The sequence below is a fragment of the Megascapheus bottae genome, chromosome 12 (assembly GCF_031878675.1).
Source record: "Megascapheus bottae isolate mThoBot1 chromosome 12, mThoBot2.hap1, whole genome shotgun sequence".
Taxonomy (NCBI): Eukaryota; Metazoa; Chordata; class Mammalia; order Rodentia; family Geomyidae; genus Megascapheus; species Megascapheus bottae.
Window position 1 is genome coordinate 7,480,191 of NC_143520.1, and position 12,988 is coordinate 7,493,178.

The following is a 12,988-nucleotide window of genomic DNA, read 5'->3' on the forward strand; positions in this document are numbered from 1 at the left end:
GTAAAACATAATGACTTTAGCATAGCCTAAGCTACAGAAAGTGTATGACCTTGAGTGAGCTGCACTGGAGCACAAAATAAGAAATCAGAAAGGCAGTGCTTGGCTATTTGTTTATAATTCTCTGCCAAAGTAGGTGCCTCCAATACCAGAACTGAGCAGAGCCATGTGTGGATGTGTGTGGGGGGGGGGGTAGTAACTTGCAATGCTATGATTTTAACATAAGCTGCATAGATTATCCTCCAGTACCATCCACTCTTCTCTTTTTAGATTACTGAGACTACAGCTTGTCAAATAATACAATGGCAGAAAGTGTTGCTGTGTGTTAGGGTCTCGATATGAATCTCGTATGTGGAGATATGAATCTCCTATGATCCTCAATCCAGCGTTCAGAGAGGTAAGCCACTTTACACTACCCACTTTCTCTACCACATTGCTCCTATGGTATTTGGCCTTGTGCTGGTTCAAAAACACAGGCCACATGAGCACAGACTAAAGATGTGAGTCAAATTAATCCTTCATATTGGTCTCTTTCCAATATCAGTCACAGAGATAAAAAGTCAGAAGGCATCATGGCTGGGAGAAAAGGCATACTGCAACCTGGAAGATGATATTATCCACTAACATTGATTAAGTTAATTATGTTTTTACTTTACCATTGGTTTCTTGTGAATTAATTAGATTATTTCTGAATGTCTTGAAAATGTTGGGCCCAGGTAGTAGTTTTCTATTTACTAGATATGCAATCCAGGCTAGCCAGCTTTCTTCATTTGCATATTGGTGATATTAAAACATTATGGGATTGCTGTATTAAACATGATAGTGTGTGTTTAGTGTCTGTCACATCATAAGCATTGTACAAATCTGTTTAATATTCAGTATTCTTTCTATTATGATTCTTACCTTAAAATCAACATATATCAACATAAATTATAATATGTTTGAGCTTTCAAAACCTATTCCTCAACAAATCATCATTAAAAAAATTTCTGATGCTACATTTTATTCACCATTGGGAAGATTTAATCAAACACAACAGGTGTTCATCTTGCAAAACTCAAGGGGGTTTATCAATATGGTCCTGGTTTGGGAGCTTTGCTGTCAGTATCATTATGATAACAATGAAAATCAGAATGTGTTTTTCTTCCTGGAAAATGATCTGAACATTGTAGGTATTTGGTTGTTGAGATTGTGAACTTTTACAAAATCAAGTATTTGTGAGTATTACTGATTTGGGAATATCAAAAATCAGTTCTCTGGCCTTGTTGCTAGTGAGAACAGTGCATTTGAACAAATTAACAATTTTTAAAGCATTTAATTTACATTCAAAACAGTTACACTTTCTTTATAAACATTTGTTATGCTTTCCACTAAGTAGAGTTGGAAAGTTAAAAAAAATCAACACTGAAGTTTGATGTGCTCAGTGCACAAACACTGCTATGTGAGCAAAATGAGATTTCTATGCAGATTGTATATAATAGAAGGAACAAGAAACCACTAAGGAAGGATGGCTTCTGAACAATATCCCCCAATACTTGTTTCAAGAGCCGTAGTGGATATTTGATACTGAGGATGGTGCCGTCGATTTCCACATACACAAATTGAATGCCTTATTTATCTTCCTTAGACAGTTATCCTCCATTATAGCTATAATTTTGGCAGTTTGAATATGAAGGGAAAGTGATTATGAATTTCTTTTTCTTCATGAATTCATGGGTAAAAGCTCCATTCCACTGTAGATCTTAGCAACCTCAATATCGGTTGTTCTTTCTCCTTAAGTAAAGAATTTTCACCTTTTCACATAAAAGAAACACCCAGTAGCTTTTCTTTGGGATATTTCTATTGTTAGCATCATCACATTTGCATTTTATAAGCCTTTTTGAGTGAAATAGGGTTATTTAATCACAAACATTGTGACAATGTGACAGTCAATCTGATAACATTGATGGCCCCTAATGAATAACACATAAGTGATATATACTGTGTGAATACACTGAACAAAGGACTGAGTCCTATCCTGGATGGACAGAGGACAGGACAAGAAGTCACACTACTGAGCAGGGTACACAATTGAGAACATGTAAATTGCTTATTTATTTTCTATTTAATTTCTTACTGTGAGCAACACAGCAGTGGAGAACACAGTACTGCGTTATTCTGCATTCCCAGGGAACTGTGGGCTTCTGCCCTGAGTGATGAATGATTATGACTCATGACAGTGCTGTTCCTGGTCGCACTGAGTTCTTTCTGTTTGCTCAATGTGAAGAACTCATTCTCACCTAACTCACACTGTCAGAAGCAGGTATGTCACTTTGACTGCCAGAATCATTGCCGCTGGATAGAACAGATCATCAGGCATAGATTTCAGATTCTCATGGATTGACAAACCCTAAGAACAACAAAAAAACCCCCCTGGACCTTTTTTTTTTTCTTTTTTGTGGGTCATGGGGCTTGAACTCTGCCTGGGCACTGTCCTTAAGCTCTTCAGCTCAAACCTTACCCTTGAGCAAAGCCCCATCTCCCATTTTCTAGGGGCTAATTAGAGTCTCAGGTTCTTTTGTCCCCAGCTGGCTTTGAACCTTGATCCTCAGATCTCAGCCTCCTGAGTAGCTAGGATTACAGGATCCAGGCCTACCTGGATCTTAACAGTAGCCACTCCTTTTATTTTGGCAATAGCCACATCCAAAAGCTTCTACTATATCTCAGTATGCATGTTACAACATGCTTAGATTCCTTGAGGCTATCAATGTGCTGTCTTATAAAAGAAAAAAAAGACAGAGGAGGAACAGTCAGGCATCAGGCCTTCTATAAGAATTGACTTGGTAGATCCTATATAAGATTTGGTGTTAAGATTTCTGAGACAAAAGAGAAATCAGAAAACAAGACCAAAGAAATCTGATAGGGTGAAAGAAAATCAGTAAATTGGGTTGGTAAACTTCAGCCTAATCACATGTTAAAAGAATATTCAAGATCCTAGTTTTCTTCTATGACTTTAGTGACAGCTACCTAAATCATGGCTTCTTGTTGTGGCATGAGTTGTAGTGTGCCCCCCTCCACACAACCAACTACACAGGATCCTGTGAAAGCCAAGTGGGTGATGATATATGAATACAGCAATGGAAATGTCTTTTCTTATTTAAGATTTCTATCTTCTCCCTAGACTTTTCACAGGTACTTTGTGTACCAGGCCCCGTGTGAGCAGATAGGCATTTCTATTAGGTGAATGGATATGCAAATTATCAATGCGGAGGTCCTGAAAAAGAGCTGCTGCCAGTGATGGGGTGAAGACCAGTTCTAACTGGAGAAACCACACAGGACAGGAAAGCAAGTTAGCAAAGCATACAGGTAAGATACAAGCCAATAAGAAGCCTTTGCTGTCCGTGGCCAGAGAAAGAAAAGGAAATTTAGATTGGGAGAAGTAAGGGCTTAATGGATTCCTGTCCAGGTCTTTATTTTGACAGAAACTTGCAGGGAAAGGTCCCAGCTCCCAGATGCTGTGCGCGCCTGTCTGAGCCAGACACAGCATTCAGGTGAGGTCGGTTAGGGTGTCCTGCTCAGCACGGCTGAGCGTGATGGATGGCTCCATGTGCTGTTTATCTAGTGCAGGTTGGTATTTCACCTCTGTTTTCATTAGACTGATGGTAAGGTAATAATTCTTTCCCCTGGCTGGGAAATCTGTCTGCACTCATTTGTTGATCTTCTTGAATGGGCACTGCAGGTGCAGGGAAGTCACCCTAAAGGAGGTGTGAATGAAAACTTAAATAATGCTGGGTGGCATCATGGCTCCAGCAGCCCAGGTACCTGCTGAACTTGCTGTGGTTGTTAGGTCCATCGAATCACATTGACTCAAGGAGCACAAGCCCATGCATCACACAAGGTAACCACATCCATAGGAAGCAAAGTGACCACACACGTGGGGTCTGTGGAAACATTCAGGCTTGTATCATTAAGTGGAAACTTCTCCAGACTGTTGTCTCAAAGCTCTCCACCATGGTTCTCTCACTGGACAAATTCTTAATGTCTTCATTTCTTCCCTCAAAAGACGACAATAATAATGTACTAGGTTTCCTTGAAAGCATTGATCAAGATAGTCAAGCAACTAGTTTTTCTCCAGGACCAGTCCAGTGAAAGAGACCTGTGGCATTGTTAAGCTGAAGCTCTTCCCTGTGGAGAAGACAGAACACTCCCAGACCTTTTCTGAGTGAGCAGAGGGCCCCGTAACAAGCCACTCGAAGCCCATGATGAAGCTTTCCTTGGGCTTTTCACAGGTTTCAGCTTTCAACCACTTCAAGGTGGCCATGGGAAAAGAGGAGCTTGGACTGTTGGGCCTAACTCCTGAATCTTCTTTGACTAGTCAGATTTCCTTCTTTTCTATCAAAAACTCTCAGATCATCAGGGGGTGAACAATAAATTATGTAACAATCCAAACACTAATTTTCTCTAGGCACTTTCTCAACTCCCAACAAATGCTTCATGTAATTCAGTAGTACCCTTTCTTCTAGAAACTTGGTTGGCTTGTGCTATGTAAGTACAAGTGATTTGCTTATTATTATTTTTATTTTCTAATTTTCACATAAGCAACCTGTAGTCATCAGTGTTATTATCATGGCATTCTTGAGTAAGGAAGATAGCTAAAGAATTGTGATTTATGAAATAGTTTTTTAAAAAATATTTAAATCATAAGTGGGGTCTTTAATGAGGGAGAATGATCCCCCCAAACTCTTCCAAGTCAAGTCACATGACTTTTACTAAGTGCTAATCAAATGTACACTACTACTAGTTCTAAAATTACAAAGTTGGCTAAAGAATTATTTTTATTCATTGCAGCTTTAACTAAGCAGTCATTCAACAAATGACTGTGAAAGGTTTCTAGCATTGTGCTAGATATAGGAAATTTTCTAAAATTAATAAAATAGCCAAGCGTTGGTGGTGCACATCTGTAATCCTAGCTACACAGGAGGCTGAGATCTGAGGATCCAGGTTCAAAGCCAGCTGAGGCAGAAAAGCTAATGAAATGCTCATCTCTAACAACCAAAACTCTGAAAGTAGAGTTGTGGTTCAAGTGGTAGAACTCTAATCTTGAGCAAAAAAGGCCATGGATAGCGCCAAACCCTGAATTCAAGCCCCAGAACTGGAATACACCAAATAATAGTGACAACAATAATAATAACAACAAGCCAGACACCAGTGGCTCATGCCTGTAATGCAAGCTACTGAGGAGGCTGAGTTCTGAGGACGGCAATTCAAAGTCAGCCCAGGGAAAAAGGACTGTAAGACTCTTGTCTCCAAATAACTACCAGAAAACCAGAAGTAGAACTGTGGATCAAGTGGCAGAGTGCAGCTTTGAGCTGAAGAGCTCCAACACAATGCCCAGGCCCAGAGTTCAAGTCCTATAACTAACAAAAAGAAATAAAGAAAGAATAACAACAACAAGATTTAAAAGTGCACTGTCTGGCCAAAAGGACCAATGGAATAGAACTGAGGACCCAGATAGTAACCCACAAACCTATGCCCACCTAATCTTTGATAAAGGAGCCAAAAAATAGAATGGAAGAAAGACAGCCTCTTCAACAAGTGGGGCTGGCAGAACTGGTTAAGCACCTGCAGAAAACTAAAGTTGGATCCTTCTTTGTCAACCTGCACCAGGGTTAACTCCAAATGGATCAAAGACCTCAAGGTAAAAGCAGAAAACTTTACAAGAAGGAATAGGAGATACACTAGGTTTCCTTGGCACAGGTCAAAACTTTCTTAATAACGACCAAGGAACACAACAAATCAGAGAAAGTCTGGATAAGTGGGACTGCATTAAACTGCAGAGCTTCTGTAAGGCAAAGGACATAGCCAGCAAATGAACTAGAAAGCCTACAGAGTGGGAGAAGATCTTCATCAACCAAACAATGGACAAAGGCCTCATATCTAAAATATATCAACAGCTCAAAAAATTGAATCACTCCCAAACTAATCTCCAAAGTAACAACCATCCCATTAAAAGACAGGCCAAAGACTTCAAGAGAGTCTTCTCTGAAGAAGAAATAAGAATGGCCTATGGACACATGAAGAAATGCTCAACATCTCTGGTCATAAAAGAAATGCAAATCAAAACAACTCTAAGATTCCACCTCACTCCAGTTAGTATGGCAAAGATCAAGAAATCTAATAACAGATGCTGGAGGGATTGTGGCTAGGAGGGATCACTACTACACAATTCCACTACTTGACATTTACCCAATCATCCAGAAACAAGGACATACTAAATCCACTACCACAACAATGTTCATTGCAGCACTATTTATCATAGCAAAGATATGGATCCAGCCTAGGTGCCCCTCAGTAGATGAGTGGATCAACAAGATGTAATATTTATACACAATGGAATTCTATGCTGCTGTCAGAAAGAATGACATTGCTCCCTTTGTAAGGAAATGGAAAGACATAGAAAAAATAATATTAAGTGAAGTAAGCCAGACTCAAAGGAACATAGGCTCAATGGTTTCCCTCATTTGTTATAACCAGTAGAAACCTTGGACTCTCTTAGCAGAGATTTACAATAGAACAAAACCTAGATACATAAGGCCATATAGGATGATGCTAAATGAAAGGACCTCTAGGATATAGAAACAAAAGCCATATAATGGGTGATTGTTGTCCTTAATGTACTATTTTATGCCTCATCTCTTTTGCTGTCCCTTGGTTATCTCATATTGGTGCAGTATTTTACCTTGTTATCTGATATATTGTATATATGCATATTTGGTTATTTGAATTTGGGTAGAGAAGGGGGAAAAACAAGATGAGGGGAGGGGGTGGGGGGAGGGAAATGGGGACCAAGACATGAGAAAGGGTATCAATGTATGTGAAGTAATGCACCTTCTATCTGGTAAATATAATGTAACTCTTCTATCAATTACAATAAAAAATTATATGGAAGAAAAAAATGGAAGTGAAAGGAACAGTAAGCTGTTGAGTGTAATTGTGTAATGGCACAGAATAGAAACACGTAATCTAGCCAGGGCCAGGCCCCTACACCTGGAGGCAGTCAGGAGCAATGTGTTCATGGGGAAGAGTTTCAAGAGGCAGTGACTTGGCACTGTCCTGGAGGACATGTATCAGTAACCAGGGGAGAAAGATGAATGTTTTCCTGGATGGGAATTTGCTCAGTGAGAATTTTGCCAAGCAGGCACAGAGCCTGAGTTCTTTGATAACTAGAAGTGAAAAAAAAAAGTAGAAAAGGAAGAACATTTTTGACATCTTTTCCAATATTAAAAGAAGCAAACACACATTAAAGACTAATTATTCAAAATTCAGAAAATATTCTCACTTGAACACTGTTCTAAGTGACACTAATATTTGATTTTTCTGACAGTCTGTGGGTCTGGGTAATTAAATATGCTTTCATATTTAAGAAATTCTTTTTTATATATATTTAAGAAATGCTTAAAAAGATTACCATTCTGTGGCTATTTTCCAATGGTAATATGTGAATCTCACACAAAATCAAAAATGTTTTAATAGTTGCATTGTAAGGCACTGTAATTAAACCAATACTTCTTTCTCTCCCTTTTTTTTTTGCCAGTCCTGAAGCTTGAACTCAGGACATTGTCCTTGGGCTTTCTCAAGGCTAATGGCCTACCCCTTGAGCCATAGCAATGCTTCAGGCTTTTTCTGTGCATGTGGTACCAAGGAATCAACCCAGGGCTTTGTGCGTTGTACGTAAGCACTTCATCACTGCGCCATGCTCCCAGCCCTCAGTATTTCCAAAGCAGTACTCCAACATGTAACGTATACAAAAATAAAATATTTTCAATCTTATTTTGTATGGTTTTTCCGATATGCTATGGATTATATGAGTCATGTAGATGTTGTAGGAGTTACATTGCAAGATGTAGCCATTCTCCTACTGAAGGGTGCAGTTTCATAACATCAGCATCAAACTGCACTATAATCACAAATAAAACAGAACTCAGAGTATCATGGCTGGATTTTTTTCATTGTTACCCATCCCTCAATCGTATTAACAGGATACACTTAAAGAAGGGAGGCAAAGATCCATGTTTTATTTTGGGGATTTCTCTTATCCTAGGCAGCTTTCAGTGTTTATAATGACAGATCCTATACCACATTACTAAATTATGACACAGTCCTGGAAAAATAAATGTTTTAACTGTGGGTACACTAAAAGCATTTCAGTCTTCATAGATGGCCGCAGATTCCATTACTACGAGGGGAGATTTGCAAGTCCTCATCTATGAAACAATTATATATACATATATAATTATAATAAAGTATAAAGGTGATATACAGAGGAGTTACAGTTATGTGTCATGTAATGAGTACATTTCTTTTTGGACAGTGTCTGCCCTTCCCTTGCTCTCTCCTGGTTTTTCCCTCTGATCTCCACCCACAAATTGTACAGTTCATTTTCAACATCGAGTCTGGTGAGTATTATTGCTGTGTTTGTTCACCGGGTGTCTCATCCTTTCTGTGTCCTCCTTACCCCCCCCCAAAGATAGATAAACTACAAGACCAAAGATAAAGAAAGCAAAAATATCAACAAAGAGAAAGAAAACCTGTTGTTTCTATTTCTTGGCGAACATTTTGATAAATATTATATGAGCCTTTATGTGAAACAATTCTGAGCCAATCCCATCACAAAATCTGTGGTCAAAGTAAGTCATATCATGTAAATCCACTTTTGGTAAATGGCTGCCATCTGAGCTATTTACCTACAAGCAGATTGTTTGTTGATCCAAGACAATAACCATGATATTTGGATGGAGCCCAGTAATTTTTACCATTGGGAGCAACAAACTCTAAGTCTCAATTTCTCAGTGAAATGACAATGATAATTGTGGCCCGGAAGTCTTAATATCATGCGGATATGAAAAATCATTTTCATCTTTGATTCCCAGTTTAATACCCACTCAATAATTTTGTGATTGCAAAACCACTCCTCCAGTTTCCAGAAGTGTTTGTGAGAGATAGCACTATCCAGTAAGTCACTTTTTCTTTATTGTCCTTAATGGGTTACTCAGAGTCGGTGACAAGAACATTACTAATTGCCTAGCTGGTGCCAGGGGCACTGTGCAGTCGTTGAGGAAGTCACTGCTAGCTATAACCCGTATAAAAGCCTATGAGTCTCCTGAGAGGGAACATGCCATCCTAAGAGAATTCAGGGCTGGTGCCTCAAAGTTCTTCCATAGATGAGGTGCACAGCCCGGGGCAACCTATTTTAACTGCAGTCCTCTCAGCTGTGAAAAATGAGAAGAGCAATCCTCATTGCCTTAGAAGAGAGTTGTGTTTATTAATTAGTTGTATTTCAAAGTGCTTCACAACTGGAAAGTTTCACTATTGAATTAAGGAAAATTTCCTTTCATCTTATTCTCCACCACATTAGGAAGAAAAGAAACTGTGCTCACTGAGGCTCTAAGAAAAATGGAGGGGATTCAGGCAAAAAAAAAAAAAAAAAAAGCGAGCAAACCTGACTTCCAAGGTAGTGGCTCATTTCCCAGACTGGAAGATGGCCCCCATTAAAGGGAACTTTGCAAATTAGATATCATGAAGGGCAACCAAACCTGGTAGCTGAAGAACTGAATTTGTTTTTGTTTTAATTTTTACGATCCCTTCAAGACAAAAGGAAAAAAGAAAATGAGCCAAATTACACTGTCATGGATGATTTGAAAATGAGAGGTGACATAAACCCTTCCTGTTTGTTTTTATTTTTAGTGAAAGGTTGGGCCTGTTTGCAGTTCAGTCTGTGAACTCCCAAATTTTGATGTCTTTTCTAGCTTATTTCTTGGTCTCCACTAGGTGTTTTTCCTATTCAGTGTTGTATTATCATCTAAAATACTATTGGAGGGCAAAGCAGGGGAGACAGAAAAAGAGAATGAGATTAAGTTTTCCTGGTGGCTCACTATTCTTCCAGTTCTTCCATTTCTGTGAAATGCAGCTGCCTAATCAGAGACTATGTTTCCCAGCATCCTTTGCCTCTAGCTGGGGTCATGTGATGAATTTTCACTCATGGAAAATGAACAGAAGTAGAGTTTCTGGGAAGTGGTTTGCATGCCTTCTCCACTGCCTCGGGAGGTCCAGAAATGATTTTAAGCACAAAGAAAGGCCATGCCTCAAGAGAGAAGTCTGAATCCTTTATCACTATGGATAGAGAGCCTCCCACAGATAAGGAACATCTGCTTTGGATTGCTATCAGAGAAATCACTTCTGTTGCATTAAGTCATTGAATACTTGAAGTTTATTGTTACAGCAGCCAATGCGATTGTAAACAAAGCTGACGCTCGTCTCCAAATGTGTCCTTATATTAGTACTTCCCATGCCACACCATGAACTTCTTTAGGACTTTCTTGATGTCCACTGTAGACCCGAGCACATTAGAGGTTTAATGACAGCATGTGGAGAGGAGTGAGGAAGGAAAACTGAAGGGAAGGAGATTGAACTCGCGAGTATGCACTTGACATGACTCACTCATTTCCTTCTATGCTTTCAAATTCAATGTGCTCATTCCCACCCTCCCTACCCCTCCCCTCCTGGTAATGCTGGAGAGAAGAGGAATACTACTATTTTGTTCAAGCCTTCCAAAGGATGGACACGCTGCCATGAAGGAAATTTCTGGCCAAAGGAAAGCAATCCCTTAGAGTAAGCAATCCAGATATCATCACCCAAGGAGCTGGGCCACCGCCAGCATCTCCATCAGCAGCTTGGAAGAGCTGTCTGTCTTCCCAACACAATAAAACTGGAGACATGAGCATCTAGAGCTTCAGCCAGCCCAATTACCCAAAGCCAAACCACATTATCACTTCTAGGTTCCAGGATTTATGACCGACCATGATGGAAAATAAAGACAAAGATACTTTACTTGTCTGAATTCATCGCTCACAAAAGACAATATGTATTAATAATAGAGAAGAGTTGTAGATGTTCTACTTTTGTAAAATGAAAATCTTACCGTCAGCGTAGGTACCAGTGCCAGCATGATAGAGAACAAAAAAACTGAGAAAAACTGTCAGTTTGCTTTTGTATATAATATATGCAATTTGATTCTATTGTTGAAAACCTTATTCAAATATTTTGAGGCTGCATTTCTATTTTGCACTTTTCTTGGCTTTAGGAAAGAGCTTCTCAGCTAAGTGGAACAATGGGGTAGGTTTGAATTCTGTGCTAGTGTCCATTGATCCAAGAATTAAGCAGTGAAGTGAATACTTGCTATTTTTGAGAAAGACATGAGAGTGATAGTTGCCATGGAGATGTTACTTCCTCTGCCATGAACTCTCCTAGGCCTTAATACTTGTCTAGCATAGTTAGGCTGAGTCGTAGGTGTGTAATAGTTGTCTCTACTCTAGACACTACAGTTCTTGTGAATTTAGGACAGGACCATATTTTCCCCAGTCAGTGATGGTACATGGTGAGGGCTCAAAAATTGTGGAAGAACTCTGAAGGCAAGAATTTTCTGTTATTAAAGTTTTCTGCATGATTTAATTGAACTATCAGTTTCCCTATAGGCAATGAAAAGGCAAGCCACTTGGCTTTTGTCTAATGTTTACAAATTTTAAGTTACTTTAATACATGTTAGTGAAAGCACCAATTAGTCATTTATCAAGGTCAAAATTCCAACCTTAAAAGTTCTGCAAGACAGAAAAAATTATTTGAAAGAGGAAGGAAAGGGCCACAGAAGCCTTAAACACAGGATTCAGCCCTTAATTCTGTTGATGCTTGGACTGGCTCTCCCAACCCTGAAAGTGAATTTGTTTCCAGAATACCTGAAACAGAGACCACATTTTTATGATGTTTGCCTTTTCACAGGAAAGTTTACCTTAGGGAGCTGTATTTTCCTTAAATTTATTTTTAAATCATTTGGGGTTTCCAATAAACTAACATTCTCATTCTCTTCCTTCTTTCCAGATGAACACATTTATTGTTTTAATCCATGAAGGCTTCCACATGGGCTGCGGCTGGTGGCTGTGACCCTCTGGAGTGAAGCACTTGGGAATAAATGAGCTATTTGTATTTGGGAAGATACTTCTTTGGCTCCATGTCTAGCCACTAAAATAATAACCGTTCATCAAAAACAGTTAATCCCAGATTCCCTTCCAAGATGGCAATCAGATTTCCTAAAGAGTGAAAGAGAAGGTTGATAATTGTGGAGAGAAAGAGACCAAAGCAAAAGCCATACTTGGAAGCAGGAAGAAGCTTGAGGAATTTAGGATTTAGACTATGAGAAAAGAGCACACAGATCTTTTCTGTAGACCCCCATGCTAATGGGAGGTAAAATCATTATCTGATGTTCTGTGACTACTTCAAAAATAGATGAAGAGTTGCGTCTAGACAAGAGTGAACATTGAGAAGCCACAAACACCACTGACCAAGACTGAGGAGGCATAGCAGCCAAGTGCTATCTATAGTCAGGAAGTATCGTGGTTCGAGAAGAAAGCAGGCTCATTCCAGCCCCATGTGAGGGGGAAAAGAGAGTCCTCAGCTCCCTGCTGGAGCAGTGGACAAAAGTACAAGGAGCTCAGTTCCTTGTGTTAATTCCTTTCCAAAATGACCATAGGTTCATTTTGTTATTCAGTAAAACAACACATGTGTGCGTGATTTATATGAATACAAAAGTCAGTGTATTAAATTGTCTTGTTACTTAAATGTTTTGAACTTAGATCATAATGATGGTTGCAGAATTCTGTAAACAATAAAACAAAAGTATATTTTAAATTTTATATTTCATTTGAATTATATCTCAATAAAGATGTGTTGAAGCATGTGTGTATTTATATATTTTGTCCTAAAAAATGAAGCCCTGAGCTTTTATTACTGACATCCTTCTATACTTTTACCTTTTTCAAGTCTTGTTGACTCCAGTACAATAAGGCTATACACCAAGATTGGTCAGTGTTGGTTAATATATTGTAGTATTTTTCTGGTTTTAGGGTTTCCATGGGAGGGCAGGTCATATTGTCTGGTGTCATGGGATGAGCAAGAAAAGTGG

The 12,988-nt window shown here is 39.0% G+C and overlaps 1 long non-coding RNA gene across 1 annotated transcript; it reads left to right on the top strand.

Moving 5' to 3' along the window:
* The first annotated feature begins 3,161 nt into the window (after positions 1-3,161).
* LOC150056152 (uncharacterized) lies at positions 3,162-12,750 on the top strand. The gene is made up of 3 exons (XR_016537297.1): positions 3,162-3,342; positions 8,348-8,432; positions 11,908-12,750. It is a non-coding gene; the product is annotated as an uncharacterized LOC150056152 (long non-coding RNA).
* The last annotated feature ends 238 nt before the right edge of the window (positions 12,751-12,988 follow it).